The sequence below is a fragment of the Vombatus ursinus genome, unplaced genomic scaffold (assembly GCF_900497805.2).
Source record: "Vombatus ursinus unplaced genomic scaffold, bare-nosed wombat genome assembly UNPS02008996.1, whole genome shotgun sequence".
Lineage (NCBI taxonomy): Eukaryota > Metazoa > Chordata > Mammalia > Diprotodontia > Vombatidae > Vombatus > Vombatus ursinus.
This window is the reverse complement of record NW_020948774.1, coordinates 8,436,386-8,448,281: the sequence shown is the minus strand read 5'-3', so window position 1 is coordinate 8,448,281 and position 11,896 is coordinate 8,436,386. Positions and strand designations below refer to the sequence as shown.

General features: G+C 40.3%; 1 pseudogene; it reads left to right on the top strand.

Annotated features, from left to right (window-relative positions):
- The first annotated feature begins 6,575 nt into the window (after positions 1-6,575).
- Positions 6,576-11,303, top strand: LOC114034433 (annotated as a pseudogene).
- The last annotated feature ends 593 nt before the right edge of the window (positions 11,304-11,896 follow it).

Sequence of the window (11,896 nt, the reverse complement as noted above, 5' to 3'; positions counted from 1 at the left end):
AATTTATTAAGAGACCACTATGTAAATGACAGGCACTGTCCTAGGTGTTGAAAATACAAATACTGTATAAAGAATGAAACAATCCCTAAGCTCAAGGAACTTACCTTCTAATGAAGGTGATTACAAGTATATTTTAAAATACATATAGCATAAATGTAAAGTTGATAAATATATACATACACACACCCACACACATATATATCTATATCTATATCTATATCTATATCTATATCTATATCTATATCTATCTGTGTGTGTGTGTAATAGTTAAATACAATTTGGGAAATGCAGTTAGTAGTTGGGGGAGATTAGGAAAGATTTCATGCTGAAGATGGTGCTTGAGTTGCATCCTAAAAGAAGAGAGGGCCTCTATGAGGTGGAGGCAAGGAGGGAGTGAATGAGGACAAAGGCTTTGAGAAGGGACGTGGAGTGTCTGGCGTGTGGGGAGCAGACAAGGCCAGCTGAGCCAGATGGCAGAGTGCACGAGAGGGAGTGATGCCCAACGAGGCTGTACAGATTGGCCAAGACCAGGTTGTGCAGGTTTTGAAAGCTAAAAAGAGAAGTGTATATGATATCCTACAGGCACTAGAGCTGGTTGAACAGAATTACATGGTCAAATCTGCACTTAAGAAAAATGATTTAGGCAACAGTGTATAGGATGGACTAGAGAGGTGAGATTGAGGCAGAGAGACCAATTAGGAGACTATTGCAATAATCTAGGCATAGTGTAGGAAAAAGAGAGCTAACTTCACTATTAGGAAGACCTGGGTTCAAGTCTGATCTCTGAAATGTGCTGCCTGTATGAACCTGGGCTTATTACACAACCTCTCAGTGCCCTAAGTAACTCTTTAAGATTATAAATTGCAGAGGTGTAGACATGCAATGGCAGGAGTTCTTTTATCTTTGAGTTTTGTGAGTTTTTTAAAAATACATTTTAATTGATATTTCTTTTTTTTCTACAGTATCTGCATTACCTACTATATCCTTCCCAACCCCCACCTTCTCCCAGAGAGCCATCCCTTTTAATAATGAATTTAAAAAGAGAAAGGGGGAGCAGTGTTCTATAAAACTAATCAATATACTTTTTTCAAATTATGTTATATGTAGTGTTTTTGACCCATGATCCCCTACCTCTTCAAAGAAGCAAAGGGAAGTATTTTCTCACATCTCTTCTTTAGGTCTAAACATAGTCATTACAATTTTGCACTATTTACTTCAAATTGTTTTCTGGTTGCTGTTGTTTCTGTTTTCACTGTTGCAAGCAATGTGTATATGGCTCTCCTGGTTGTCCCTACTTTACTTTATCAGAACATAGAATTCCATACTTCTTTTTATTTACCATGTCAATATTTCTTGTACCACCATACTATTTCATTGCATTCATGCACTAAAATATGTTTAGCCACTCACCAATTGATGGTCATCTACTTTTTTCCCCAGTTCTTTGCTACCACAAAAAGTGCTCTTCTAAATATTTTGTTGTATATTGAGCCTTTGTTTTAGTCAACAACCTCCTTGGGTATATGCCTAGCAGTGGGAATCTTTAGGACAATTTAATCAGTCTGCTAGGCAGGCAACAAACATTAATTAAACACTTACTATATGTCAGGCTCTATGCTAAGTGCTAGGGATACAAAGAGAAGCAAAAACATGGTCCCTCTTTTCAAGCAGCTCACATTCTAATGGAGGAGTTAACATGGCAAATAATTGTATGTACAAAAGATATACAGGGTAACTGGATGATAACCTTATAGCAACTAGCAATGGAGAGAATTGGGAAAGGCTTCTTGCAGAAGATGGGGGATAGGATGAGTCTTTTTTTTCTCATATACAATTTCCCCCCAATTACATGCTAAAACAATTTTTTTAATTTCTTTTTTTTTTTTAGTTTTTAGTTCCAAGTTCTATCCCTCCCTCCCTTCTCTTCCCCTTTCTTGAGATGGCAAGCAATCAGATACATGTTATGCATGTGCAATCATGTAAAACATTTCCTTATTAGTCATTTTATACAAGAAGACTTGAATAAAAGAAAAAGAATGAAATTGAAAAATATCATGCTTCAGTCTGTATTCAAACGATATCAGTTCTTTCTCTGGAGGCAAATACTATACTTTATCAATAGTCCTTCAGGATTGTCTTGGATCATTGTATTGCTAAGAATAGCTAAATCATTCACAGTTCTTCATCATACAATATTGCTGTTACTGTGTATAACATTCTCCTGGTTCTGCTCACTTCACTTTGCATCAGTTCATGTAAGTCTTTTCAGGTTTTTCTGAAACTATTTTACTTGTGATTTCTTACAGCACAATAATATTCCATCAGAATCATATACCACAACTTGTTCATCCATTCCCCAATTGATGGGCATCCCTTTGATTTCCAATTCTTAGCCACCACAAAAAGAGCTGCTATAAATATTTTTATACAAATAGATACAGCTTGAGTCTTGAAAGAAGTCTTGAAAGCTAGGAATCAGAGGGAGGGAGAGTATTCTCAGTGTGGGGGACCAACACTGCAAATTCAGAGTGTCATATGATGAGAAACAGTAAAGGGACCAGAGAAGCTGTTATCACACCATGTGTGAAGGGGAGTAAAGTATAAGGAGATTGAAAAGGTAGGAAATATTCATGTTACATAGGATTTTAAATACCAAAAAGAAAAGTTAATATTTGATCCTATAGGGAACAGAGAGCCTCTAGATGTTATTGAATAGGAGTTACATGGTCAAACCATACTTTAGAAAACTGACTTTGGCAGCTGAGTGGAGTACAGAGAAACTTGAGGCATGGAAACCAATTATCAGGCTATGGCAATATTCCATGCAAGAGCTAATATACTACAATTGTGGCTACATGAATGGAAACAAGAGGACATATACAAAAGACAGTGTGAGGGGTGGAACTACAAGATTTGACAAAAGACTAGATGTATGAAGGTAAAGAACGGAGTAAGGAGTCATAAGGCCTAGGGGAAACAGGTTGTTGTTTGTCCTTTATTCTCAAAGAGGACCTTGACATCAGGAAGGTGATGCCAGGACTTGCAAGTTAATTTGATTTAAGTGAGGGAGGTCTTTACAAAGTCACCACCCTCACTCTCTCCTCTGGAGCATCTGGGTCCAGCGGCAAGACTGGATGGATAGACATGACTAGAGATGGCCCTGGATGCAATGGGAGACCTTGGCCTTTTTAAGCTAAAGTCTTTTCCAAGTCTCAGTCTGACTGAGGCAGCACCTATTCAGTGTTTAAGGCTAGGTAAGAAGTAATGAATGGCCTCTTTTACCTAATTTAAAAAAATCAATCTGGGAGGGGAAGACCCTCAAGGGTTCTGGCCAAAACAGAAATAATTGCTATTTACATTCACTCTGAGCAATCAAAATTTACATTCCTTTGGGCAGAGCAGCCACAGGTAAGGGTGCTATACCTTACACCCTATATGGACAGAGGGAGAGGAGAAGAGAAGAGACGAAAAGAGAGGAAAGGAGAGGAGAGGAGAAACAATTCCACTTTTTGTCATTTTTGCCAATTTGCTGGATGTGAGGCAAAGACAGTGGATGAGCCCAGGTACCTTTTCCCTGTCCATTCACTGATAAAGGAGGGGAGTGAGAATTTTTTTAAAAAGAAAAAGATAAAGATAAAAAGGAGGAATTAACCCTGCTAATAATCTAGCTATAAGAATTAAGATAGCCAAATTTTAGGATTAATAATAATAGTATTTAAATACTATAATTTATAATATATATTATATTTATTATATATATTTAATAGTATATAATTATATAGTAACTAACATATGCCAGCCACTGTGCTAAGTGCTTTACATATATTATCTCATCTGATCAATAGCCCTGCCAGGTAGGTACTATTATTATTCTTAAATAATACAAGTCTTGTAGGTGCTGAGCCCAGTTTACTAGAGGCAGGCAAGCTCTGCAGCTGATGCTGAGCTGAGAACAGGAAAGCCATATATACTGGGAGCTGATTGGAAAAAGCAATATGCTATTCTGTGTGAAGAGCTGGTAGGAAAGGTTACCTTGCTCCAGCTCGAGAGAAGGGAGAGCTCTCAAAGGTTTTCCTGTGTTGTTCTCTATGGCTCAAGAGGGGAAAATTCCTCGAAGCCTTTAGAGAGCCAACATGAATAGCTTTGCAGATGCCCCTATCAGAGGAAACTGCTTTTCACTGAAAGAGTGCCACACACCTCAGCAGTGTCTAATACCATTTTATAGATGAGAAAATTGAGACACAGAGAGAGAGAGGTTAAGTGACTTGCCTAGTCATACAGTTAGTAAGTGTCTGAAACTGGATTTGAACTGGGGTCTTCCTGACTACTATGCTACTTAGCTGCCAATTGCTTCTAGAAGAGTTCTGCAAAAGGTTATGTAGGGATTTCTCTTTCTTCTTCCCCACTATCGGCAATGGCTTCACAGAAGAAGTGCATGACAAAGGCCAACTGCAAAACTGAATTGAGAATGAGTCAAGGGTTTGGCACTGGGAGCTGTACCCCTGTTCAGGACCTAGTGGTAGGCTACAGGGACCAAGATTCTTGCTAGCCTTATGGTGTGGACTCTAGTTCTTTCTGAAGTGTATAGCAGAGGCCAAAATGTCGACTAAGCCCAAAGTTTCATGGTTCACCAGCTTAGGTCTCCATCCTAAGGGGATTCTGGGGGTTGTGGGGGACACTTAAGTGGCCCCAGTTGGATAATAGGCTCCTTCCTTGAAACTTAGTGGAGGCCACACAGCTGCACACATACACATACATAATACACACAACACACACACCTGATCCCAGTTCCCCTTGTTCTTCTAGTCTCTGGCTGACTTTGCCTGTAGCACAGAGCATTAATCCCATTACTCCTACCTGGATGCCCTCAGGCTCCTTGATGCTGAAATAGCTCCTCAGATAAAAGCATTCAGAGGACCCGAGGAATCTCAGAGGCAAAAGTAGGAACATGTTAGAGATGACTGTAATAAAATGCTTCCCAGCAGCTAATTTGCATGTGACTATTTTTAGTACTTAGAAGTTTTGTTTGCTAGTAAAATCTAAATCAAAGAACTTTGGGGAGGAACTACAGAAAATTGTATGGAGGCTATTTGTGTCATATCTAACAGGAACACGGATTTGGGTTTTCTCCAACTAAGACAGAAGTGGGATTTCAGACTGGAGTGTCACGAAAATCCATACCTTGAGAAGCCAGATCAGAAGCTGGATGAAAAATCAACTGAGAAGACAACAAGAGAAGTTGTTTATGGAAGACAAAACACAGAAGTCAACAGAGCTGAGTAGCAGGGAGAAAAGAAGCTGAAAGAAGGCAACAAAAGCCAATGGAACTGAGAGTCTTGTAGGTGCTGAGCCCAGTTTACTACAGGCAGGCAGGCTCTGCAGCTGATGCTGAGCTGAGAACAGGAAAGTCACATATACTGGGAGCTGATTGGAAAAAGCAATATGCTATTCTGTGTAAAGAGCTGGTAGGAAAGGTTACCTTGCTCTCTAGCACTATCTCCAGCTCGAGAGAAGGGAGAGCTCTCAAAGGTTTTCCTGTGTTGTTCTTTATGGCTCAAGAGGGAAAAATTCCTCGAAGCCTTTAGAGAGCCAACATGAATAGCTTTGCAGATGCCCCTATCAGAGGAAACTGCTTTTCACTGAAAGAGTGCCATACTGCCTCAGCAGTGTCTAACAAGGGAGTCATGGTGGGAAGCGATGCAAATCTCAGAGCTTACTAACTGCTTCAGCAGCCTGAGCCTTGCAGAGAAGCAGCTTGGCACTGACCATCCCAAATGATTCTTGAAATGGACTTCCTCCTCACCCCTGCTTCATAGAATCATTCTCCTTAAGACACAAATCAAGCACCATCTTCTGCATGAAGCCTTTTCTCTTTCCCACCCCACCCCCAACTACAAATACCTTCCCATCCAAACTACCTTGTAGTTTTTCTTCTTTTCTCTCTCATTTGAATGTAAATACCTTGAGAGCAAGGATTCCTTCATTCTTTATTCTTACATCCCCAGTACCTAGCACAGTTCTTGATACTTATGTAGGTATTTAATAAATGCTTGTTAATTGATTGATTGATTCTTCCAGAAGGAGAATGGAGAGACTTGAAAGAGAAGCAGGTGATGTGTAGTGCCTACTGTTCCCTAAAGAAACTGCAGATATCTAGTTCTGTAGTCCAAAATTGAGATTTGCCTCAGATACTTTGGTTTCTTTACTTATGTACCTCACTGCCAGGCTTATATAAGTCTGTGCCCACTTTATCTCCCGTCCTCCAAAATACCACTGTGAATTGGTGATTGGTGAGAGAATGAGCTGAGTTTGTGGGAGGACTGTTATGTTTTGATAATTCCTATTTTGGCCTTCTATTGAGTAAATGCTATGCATGATTATTCTTGCTTTTGTCTTTTCATTTAGTAAATATTTTATGTTTAGGACTTAATGGTGACATTTCCCCCAAATAAGATGCTGTTCTCCTTAGCACCCCATGGCCATTTCACCCTGGGCAATGAGAGATGTCCTTCAGGAGGGGGCAGAATTTGACATTTCAGGAAACCTTTTGAATAAAAACAAGTTTACTTCAATAAATGAAGGAGAATAAAGAAAATTCCAGCCCTTCAGTAACTTTAGCAAAACTGGATGACACAAAACCATGCTGGTACCGGAATGAAAAGGACTTGACCTCTGCAGCTCCACAGTTAGGACTGGATCCAGCTACCGAAGCCTGGTACCACTGAGAGGGTTCCAGGTTCATCTTTGATGTAGGAACACATTTGGGACCACACAATGATACCCTGGCTACTGAAATAACTTATTTTCATCACTTCTGTATGTTTCATTCAATTTCCAAGAGAAGTGAAAGGAGTGTGTGGTCTCTTTTTGGCAGGGAAAATAGAAGAAACTTCTAAAAAATGTAAAGATATTATCAAAACAGTTCATAACTTATTAAACAATTTACAATTTAGTCAGTTTGGAAATGACCCAAAGGAAGAAGTTCTGGTTGTAGAAAGGATCTTATTACAGACCATAAAGTTTGATTTGCAAGTGGAACAACCCTATTTGAGGAATTCCTCCTCAAATATGCCAAACAACTCAAAGGTGATAAAAAACAAATATGCGAAACAACTCAAAGGTGATAAAAAATTCAAAAATTGATTCAAATGGCATGGACATCTGTAAATGACAGCTTGTGGACTACATTATCACTACAATGGGAATCTGAGATCATAGCAGTCACAGTCATATACTTGGAAGGCTATTTATGCAAATTTGAAATACAGCAATGAACATCAAAACAAATATACAGAGAGGGTGGGAACAGCTTATTCAAAATGTACCTATTAATGTAGTAGAAGACATTTGCCACCAGATCCTGGATCTCTATTCATAGGGAAAACAGCAGATGCCTCATCATACTTCTCATCAATTGCAGCAACCACCATCTCTTTGGTGCCCTCAGTACAATAGTCACAGCAATCTCTAAGATCTAAACAGTCACAGCCACAACAGAAAGAGTCCCAGCAGACAGCACAGCAGCAGCAACAGTAGTAAGTACAACAACCTAAGAAACCATCTCCTCAGCTTAGCCCTCCCAGGCAGGTTAAACAATCAGTGGTTGTTTATCCTAAGGAAGACAACAAGGAAGCAGAACCACCACCATCTAATATCCCCAGAATTGAGACTATGCATCCACCAATGCTACCTGTAATCCACCTCCAGAACATAAACCAACCCTCACAGCTACAGTTTCAATGGGAGAGGGAGAGCAGACTGGCACAGTGGAGGCTGGAGATCCACCAAAAGTCCAGATTCCTCCTCCCAGTCATCCTGCCCCTGTACATCAGCCACCTCATCTTCTTCACCACTCCTACCCCTACCACCTTCCAGCTATATCACTGGCATGTCAACTACAAATTCCTGTGTGTCAGGACATCCATGGTGAAGACAGAAGAACCAGCCTATGAGGCTCTGCCTCCAGCATATGGACCACCCACTCACTTGCCATACCAGCCTGATGTATACCTTCCTAACTCCCACTGGCTGGCCTACCTCCCCCAGCATCATTTCCACTACCCAAAATCCCCTGCCAACTCCTGGATATCTTTTCCTACCAATATACAACCCCAACTTTCCACTTCCATGATTGCCTCCAATTTATGCTGTTTCTCCCTACCCTTTTCCAGGGCTTGGGATGCCACCTGCCAGCTACCCTCCTATAGCTGTGCCCCAAAGTGGGCAACCCCCAATGCCACCTCCCATCCCCCCACTAAGCATGCCTCCTTTGGGGAAGATTGGGATGTACAGCTTGGATGAGATAAAATGATGCCTCTTCTCCCCCTTACTTTTTTTTAAATAAAAAACTAATTTTTTTCATTTTTTTTAAAATCACTTACCTTTGAAGTATAGTTTAAATAGCAAAATAGTTAAACAGCAGGGTACCTTTTATAATGCTAGATAGCTACAGTACAGAAAGGGAATGGAATTGTGAACTTGAACTCTAAAGGGTCTTCTACAGTATGGATTAAAAATTATAGAGACTTCTCTTATAACTATTCTAAAATCAATTATAATCTAACTTTACACACTTGATTAAGTCAGTTATTACTGCATTGGATTACTTGATACTAATGAACTTGTCAATCAGCCATGTTGGCTCAAGAGTTATCTATAAGGAATAAGTTTCCTTTCAAAAATCAGTGCCAACTTTTAAAGAAAAATAAATTTTAAATAATCCAATATCATCTAAAGTCAAAACTCTGCTTTCCTTCAGTAATATTCTCCAGTGATACATGATGCTGTTGTCACACTTTCTTGGTTTTAACTCAGGGATGGGAAGCCTGCGACCTCGAGACCACGTATGGCCCTTTAGGTCCTCAAGTGGAGCCCTTCCACTGAATTCAAACTTCATAAGAGGCCGTGGATTCCCCACCCCGCTTTAACTGGTATTATCAGTCCTTTAATTTTAAAACTATTTTGGACAGGTTGGCCTTGCTGAATTTGGGGTAGGGGGGCATTTGTTTTGTAGTTTTGTTTTTTGTTGTTTTTTTTTTTGAGAGGAGACAAGGGAATGAAAACAGGACCTTGGAAACTAATGCATGTTTATATCTATTTACAAATTCCTGTACATATAGATGTATTTTTAAAGCGTGAATGTAACATCATACTGTGAATTCCATCTTGGTTACAAATGAGACTCCCACAGTCAACTACCTGCCCAAATAAAATCAGTTCTTGAAAAAGAAAGAAAGAAAGGAAGGAAGGAAGGAAGGAAGGAAGGAAGGAAGGAAGAAAGAAAGAAAGAAAGAAAGAAAGAAAGAAAGAAAGAAAGAAAGAAGACTTAATGGAGTCACTGTGATTGATTTCTGTAAATGAAAAGTTCAGTTTGGGGCTCAGGAGTTATTATGGTGAGTAGTAGGAGTATATTCCCAGGAGCACACTAGGATTAGCCATGTGGTGTCATTGATTGGCTTACCCTCTGAGAAAACCTCTTAGAACTGCCAGCTAGAGGGAGGTGTAAGTTGAGGTGAATGAAACAGCACAGAAAGTGAGGAGGACATAGATGCTACATTAATGCCATGTCCTATACCCACTACATCCACATAATCACTCTGGAAATTTCTCTAGAGTTCTGGAAAGGCCTACCTCCCCCAGTTCCTTGAGGTAAAGAGTCTTGTGAGACTCTTTACTAATCCATGTGGCACAATTCTTAGTAACCAGCTAAATACCATGTGAAGTGTCCTGGCAGTCCTGATACAGCCTCAAACTTTTGTGAGGTCCCAGGTCTGTCATAGCTGGTGGGCCTGGAGGGTAAAAATACAGAGTTAAACAAATGACATTTTACAGTTTATTTTAGGTTATCATCTGCTTTATTTTTATAAAAATCCTATTCTAACCCAAGCAACTATAGAGGAAAAAAATGGAAAAATAAAGTAAAACAAACAACTTAAAAAAGTAAAAAACAGATAACACCTGTCATGACGCCAAGGAGACCTGCTCTCTTTGGAATTTTCCAACTAGCTGTTCCAGCAGAGAAGCCAGGGTTCCCTAGGACTCAAGCCCTGTCAAAGTTTTGGACCTGGAATTGAAATCGTCCTGTATAGGAACAGCTAGTTGGTGCAGTGGATAGAGCTCTGGGCCTGGAGTCAGGAAGACCTAAGTTCATATCTGGCCTCAGACACATACTAGTTGTGTGTGACCCTGGGCAAGTCACTTAACCCTGTCTGCCTCAGTTTCCGCATTTGTAAAATGAGCTGGAGAAGGACATGGCAAACCACTCTAGTATCTTTGCCAAGAAAACCCCAAATGTGGTCAACTAAGAGTGGAACATGACTGAATAACAAAACAACATGCATAGGAATTGAGCTAAGCTATGAATCTAACCCCCTTCCCTTCCCCAGAGACTGAGATGGTGGGAGGGAGGAGATTAAGCTCCACATATCAAGGAATAAGTTTATATATGTGTGCTTATACCTTTGATGTAAATATTTCTTTGTAGGAGGTTAAAAACAAAAGTTCTCTTTGTCTCATACTACTATTTTACAAAAACTCCATCTTCCATTTCATACTGAACTCTTTGCCCATGTTTTTTTTTTCTGTCTTTTAACCTTTGCTCCAGTTCATTGCACCTGAAATGCTCTCACTTGCATTTCTGCTTGTTGAAATCCCATAAGACCCAGATCCAATGCCACCTTCTCCATGAAGTCTCCCTTGACATCCCCAATCATGTTCCTCTTTCTTAAGCACTTCTCAAGCTCCATTATGTATTATGCTTATTTGCATAACTGTCTGTTCTCTGCCATTAAACTGTGAATTCCTTGGGGACTGAAGCAGCTGTTCAACTCTATCTCTATACATACCCTATCCCCTACTCCAACAAGCTTCTAACATTGGGCTCTTGCACATAGTAGGTGCATAATAAATATTTGTTGAATTAACACAGTATAAGAGCTCCCTTCCTTAGTGCCTTATCTTTTCTCTCCCAATGGTTCCTAGTCTACTGCTATCCTTGTTCAAAACTGAGGTTAAGAAACAACCAGAGACAAGAAGGAAGCACATGTATCTAGTATTACAAAATCCTTGCACCCCATTGTGAGCACAATGCATCAGGCACAAGATATCTTAATTGAACAAAAGCCTGCAGGGGCTGACTTAGCAGCAGCAAACGAGACTGTGACAACAGGAGGAAAGATGAGCTTCTGTCCACCAAGGCCTCGTTGTTTCCAGTGCTTCTTTATCGCAAACGGAAATTCAATGCTGAAGAAAAGTTAGCAGATGGCCAGGAGCCTCAGAGCCTAAGGTTCCCTCCCAATGCCTGAAATGGGTGGCATTGCTGGGCCAGATCATCCTCTTTCCTTCCCTCTTCAGAGAGTGAAATATTCCTTTCCAGGCCCACTGAGTCTCTGGGCAGCTGATTCTACCCACAGCTCTCCTCAAAGACCTCTTTGAAAATTAAACTTCCTTCCTGAAATGGATGGGGCAGCTAGGCCTAGAGTAGAACTCAGCAGCTCTGTGGCATAGCATCAGCATGGTCCTATACACATGGGAAGAGGTTGGAGGCAGAGAGAAAAGGGAGCCATCGTAAGACAAAACAAGCTACCTGCAAAGGTGCTAGGGAAGAAAGGAATGCATCATTTCCTTGGAATCTATATGATTTCATGGGAAGAGGGTTGGATTTGGACTTCAAGCCTTGAATATGCAAGTCACTTTATTCTCTGGGCCTGTTTCCTCATCTATAAAAGGAGGGTAGCTCTAAATTCTAATATCCTATACCTATAATGGGCATTGGGATTCACTGGTACTCTTTCTCCCTCACCATCCTTTCCATTTGTGAGGAGGAGTTACATTTAAAAGAAGCAACTCCCACAACAGTCCATGCTCTCAAAGGCATCATGCCCCCTTAAAACAAGTT